Source organism: Hyperolius riggenbachi, chromosome 1 (assembly GCF_040937935.1).
Source record: "Hyperolius riggenbachi isolate aHypRig1 chromosome 1, aHypRig1.pri, whole genome shotgun sequence".
Taxonomy (NCBI): Eukaryota; Metazoa; Chordata; class Amphibia; order Anura; family Hyperoliidae; genus Hyperolius; species Hyperolius riggenbachi.
The window spans coordinates 373,531,673-373,537,672 of NC_090646.1; positions in this window are offsets into that span (position 1 = coordinate 373,531,673).

Below are 6,000 nucleotides of genomic sequence, written 5' to 3' on the forward strand. Positions count from 1 at the left end.
TAGATTACACACAGGTGTACTCTATTTAGTTATTAGCACTCATCAGGCAATGTCTATGGGCAACTGACTGCATTAAGATCAAATGGGGCCGAATAATTATGCACACAGGACTTTGCAGTTATTTATTTGTAAAAAAAAATGTTTGGAATCATGAATGATTTTCGTTCCACTTCTCACATGTACACCACTTTGTATTGGTCTGTCACATGGAATTCCAATAACATTGATTCATGTTTGTAGCAGTAATGTGACAAAATGTGGAAAATTTCAAGGGGGCCGAATACTTTTGCAACCCACTGTAAATGCATTACAGTGTTATCAATACTGGTCTTGCTAATGGGTGGATAACAAGCTAGCAGTCTTTCACAATTCTGTCTCCAATTCTCAGATGTGCAAAGTCAGGGACACTAAGTGAATAATGTTGCTTCGCAGTGTTGCCTTGAAAATCAGCCGAGGGGAGATGAGCTGCAATAACAAAGAACATACAATCCCATTTCCACAGCAGTCATAATACTATGAAAAATGTAATGTTACTAAAAGAAAAGTAGGATGATTTGTAAATGATTTCAACTGCTCAACAGTTTGGGGTCTCTATGATTTTGTTTCATAATGTGCCAAGTGTTTTTAATAAGTGTCAGTTCTGGAATACAGGCAGACATATTTAACACTTGGACTCTTTTACCACGAAGCCATACTACTGTAATACATGCAGGATTTATTGTCTTCATGAATTTAGCAAGGTCTTTACTGACCATTATGTCATCCAGATAGCAGCATAGGCTGCTCCAAAACTTGTATATACAGTTTAGCATTAATAGCTTGATTAACTTTCCTAGGCATGCAGGGTGTCTTTGTCATGTGTGCTAATACATTACCACAACATCAAAGTGTCATCACCGATGCTGGCTTTGAACCATTGACTGTTATGAAGGATGTCCTTGCAATACTATGTTATTGGTTTTTTTTTTCTTTTTCCTTTTAGTATTGCTTAAAGCGGAATATAACCTAGGATTTCTTCTTTTCTCTAAAATATTATTTACAGCATATAATATACTAACACAATGTTGTTTTTTTTTTTAGTAAAACAGCATTCAAAGGGTTACATCACAGGGCTGACTCTTTCTTCTGCAGGGAGAACCTGCATCTGAACTGCTGTTAAGCTTATCTTGTGTACACATTCTTTACTTGATACATTTATGTAAACATTCTCTGGCTGTGCAGGACTTCAGCTGATAAGTCCTGGGGTGAAACACAGGTCAGAAATCACTGGTGGCTGCATTCACAACAGAATTACAACAGTTATGAATAAAATGCACCAGCAGCTTTAAAAAAAAAATTAACTGAACTTTGGGAAGTTATAATGTCTAAATGAATAATAATACTTGTGCACAAAAGCAAATATGATAATTGTATGGGTTATAAAAAGTAGGAAAACACATTTTTGTTGAAAATTTTGTCAGAGTTTTAAACCGCTTTAACCACTTGCCGACCGCCTACTTCATATTGGCGGCGGCAAAGTGGCAGCCCCAGGACCACGTAACGCAGATTGGCGTCAGGTCCTGGGGCACTCTCTGGCCGGGGATCGCGCGCTGGGATGCGCGCGCATCCGCCGGCAATAGGCTCCGCCCACCCGCGACGTCAACCCGCCGGCCAATCGGAAGCGCCGGCGGGTTGTTAACCCGACGATCGCCGGATAGGAAGCGTATAATACGCTTTGTAATGTTTACAAAGTGTATTATACAGGCTGCCTCCTGCCCTGGTGGTCCCAGTGTCCGAGGGACCACCAGGGCAGGCTGCAGCCACCCTAGTCTGCACTCAAACACACTGATCTGCCCCCCCCCCTGCCCCCTGATCGCCCACAGTACCCCTCAGACCCCCCCCTGCCCACCCCCCAGACCACCGTTTGCACACAATCACCCCCCTAATCACCCATCAATCACTCCCTGTCACTATCTGTCAACGCTATTTTTTTTTTTAGTCCCTAAACTGCCCCCTGCTCCCTCCTGATCACCCCCCCACCCCTCAGATTCTCCCCAGACCCCCCCAGACCCTCCCCCCCTGTGTACTGTATGCATCTATCCCCCCTGATCACCTGTCAATCACCTGTCAATCACCTGTCAATCACCTGTCAATCACCCGTCAATCACCCCCTGTCACTGCCACCCATCAATCAGCCCCTAACCTGCCCCTTGCGGGCAATCTGATCACCCACCCACACCAATAGATCGCCCGCAGATCCGACATCAGATCACCTCCCAAATCCATTGTTTACATCTATTCTCTCCTCTAAACACCCACCAATTACCCATCAATCACCCATCAATCACCCCCTATCACCACCTGTCACTTTTACCCATCAGATTAGACCCTTGCGGGCACCCAATCACCCGCCCACACGCTCAGATTGCCCTCAAACCCCCCCTTATCAATTCGCCAGTGCATTATTTACATCCGTTCTTCCCTGTAAAAACCCACTGATCACCTGTCAATCACCCCCTGTCACTGCCACCCATCAATCACCCCCTGTCACTGCCACCCATCAATCAGCCCCTAACCTGCCCCTTGCGGGCAATCTGATCACCCACCCTCACCAATAGATCGCCCGCAGATCCGACATCAGATCACCTCCCAAGTGCAGTGTTTACATCTCTTCTCTCCTCTAAACACCCACTAATTACCCATCAATCACCCCCTATCACCACCTGTCACTGTTACCCATCAGATTAGACCCTAATCTGCCCCTTGCGGGCACCCAATCACCCGCCCACACCTCAGAACGCCCTCAGATCCCAGCCCTGATCACCTCGCTAGTGCATTGCTTGCATCTATTTCCCCCCTCTAATCACACCTTGAGACACCCATAAATCACCTCCTGTCACCCCCTAGCACACCTACCCATCAGATCAGGCCCTAATTTGCCCCGTGTGGGCTCCTGATCACTCGGCCAAACCCTCAGATCCCCCTCAGACCCCCTTCCGATCACCTCCCCAGTGCATTGATTGCATCTATTTTCCCCTCTAACCGCCCCCTGAGACACCCATCAATCACCTCCTGTCACCCCCCTAGCACTCCTATCCATCAGATCAGGCCCAATACATCCTGTCATCTAAGAGGCCACCCTGCTTATGACCGTTTCCACAAAATTTGCCCCCTCATAGACCACCTGTCATCAAAATTTGCAGATGCTTATACCCCTGAACAGTCATTTTGAGAAATTTGGTTTCCAGACTACTCACAGTTTTGGGCCCGTAAAATGCCAGGGCAGTATAGGAACCCCACAAGTGACCCCATTTTAGAAAGAAGACACCCCAAGGTATTCTGTTAGGTGTATGATGAGTTCATAGAAGATTTTATTTTTTGTCAAAAGTTAGCGGAAATTGGATTTTTATTGTTTTTTTTCACAAAGTGTCATTTTTCACTAACTTGTGACAAAAAATAAAATCTTCTATGAACTCACCATACCCCTAACGGAACACCTTGGGGTGTCTTCTTTCTAAAATGGGGTCACTTGTGGGGTTCCTATACTGCCCTGGCATTTTAGGGGCCCTAAACCGTGGGGAGTAGTCTAGAAAACAAATGCCTCAAAATGACCTGTGAATAGGACGTTGGGCCCCTTAGCGCACCTAGGCTGCAAAAAAGTGTCACACATGTAGTATCGCCATACTCAGGAGAAGTAGTATAATGTGTTTTGTGGTGTATTTTTACACATACCCATGCTGGGTGGGAGAAATCTCTCTGTAAATGGACAATTGTGTGTAAAAAAAAATAAAAAATGTGTCATTTACAGAGATATTTCTCCCACCCAGCATGGTTATATGTAAAAATACACCACAAAACACATTATACTACTTCTTCTGAGTACGGCGATACCACATGTGTGACACTTTTTTGCAGCCTAACTGTGCTAAGGGGCCCAAAGTCCAATGAGTACCTTTAGGATTTCACAGGTCATTTTGAGACATTTGGGTTCAAGACTACTCCTCACGGTTTAGGGCCCCTAAAATGCCAGGGCAGTATTGGAACCCCACAAATGACCCCATTCTAGAAAGATGACACCCCAAGGTATTCTGTTAGGTGTATGATGAGTTCATAGAAGATTTTATTTTTTGTCAAAAGTTAGCGGAAATTGGATTTTTATAGTTTTTTTCACAAAGTGTCATTTTTCACTAACTTGTGACAAAAAATAAAATCTTCTATAAACTCACCATACCCCTAACGAAATACCTTGGGGTGTCTTCTTTCTAAAATGGGGTCACTTGTGGGGTTCCTATACTGCCCTGGCATTTTAGGGGCCCTAAACCGTGAGGAGTAGTCTAGAATCCAAATGCCTCAAAATGACCTGTGAATAGGACGTTAGGCCCCTTAGCGCACCTAGGTTGCAAAAAAGTGTCACACATGTGGTATCGCCGTACTCAGAAGAAGTAGTATAATGTGTTTTGGGGTGTATTTTTATACATACTCTCTCTGTAAATGGACAATTGTGTGTAAAAAAAATCAAATAATTGTCATTTACAGAGATATTTCTCCCACCTAGCATCTGTATGTGTAAAAATACACCCCAAAACACATTATACTACTTCTCCTGAGTACGGCGGTACCACATGTGTGGCACTTTTTTGCACCCTAAGTGCGCTAAGGGGCCCAAAGTCCAATGAGTACCTTTAGGATTTCACAGGTCATTTTGCGACATTTGGTTTCAAGACTACTCCTCACGGTTTAGGGCCCCTAAAATGCCAGGGTAGTATAGCAACCCCACAAATGACCCCATTTTAGAAAGAAGACACCCCAAGGTATTCCGTTAGGAGTATGGTGAGTTCATAGAAGATTTTATTTTTGTCACAAGTTAGCGGAAAATGACACTTTGTGAAAAAAAACAATTAAAATCAATTTCCGCTAACTTGTGACAAAAAAAAAATCTTCTAAGAACTCACCATACTCCTAATGGAATACCTTGGGGTGTCTTCTTTCTAAAATGGGGTAATTTGTGGGATTCCCATACTGTCCTGGCATTTTAGGGGCCCTAAACCGTGAGGAGCAGTCTTGAAACGAAATTTCTCAAAATGACCTGTGAAATCCTAAAGGTACTCATTGGACTTTGGGCCCCTTAGCGCAGTTAGGGTGCAAAAAAGTGCCACACATGTGGTATCGCCGTACTCAGGAGAAGTAGTATAATGTGTTTTGTGGTGTATTTTTCCACATACCCATGCTGAGTGGGAGAAATATCTCTATAAATTGACAATTGTGTGTAAAAAAAATAAAAAAATTGTCATTTACGGAGATATTTCTCCCACCCAGCATGGGTATGTGTAAAAATACACCCCAAAACACATTATACTACTTCTCCTGAGTACGACAATACCACATGTGTGGCACTTTTTTGCAGCCTAACTGCGCTAAGGGGCCCAAAGTCCAATGAGCATCTTTAGGCTTTACAGGGGTGCTTACAATTAGGCACCCCCCAAAATGCCAGGACAGTGAACACACCCCACAAATGACCCCATTTTGGAAAGTAGACACTTCAAGGTATTCAGAGAGGAGCATAGTGAGTCCGTGGCAGATTTCATTTTTTTTTTGTCGCAAGTTAGAAGAAATGGAAACTTTTTTTTTTTTTTCCTGTCACAAAGTGTCATTTTCCGCTAACTTGTGACAAAAAATAAAATCTTCAATGAACTCACCATGCCTCTCACTGAATATTTTGGGATGTCTTCTTTCCAAAATGGGGTCATTTGGGGGGTATTTGTACTATCCTGGAATTTTAGCCCCTCATGAAACCTGACAGGTGCGCAGAAAAGTCAGAGATGCTTGAAAATGGGAAAATTCACTTTTTGCACCATAGTTTGTAAACGCTATAACTTTTACCCAAACCAATAAATATACACTGAATGTTTTTTTTTTATCAAAGACATGTAGCAGAATAACTTTCGCGCTCAAATGTATAGGAAATTTTACTTTATTTGAAAAATGTCAGCACAGAAAGTTAAAAAAGTCATTTTTTTGACA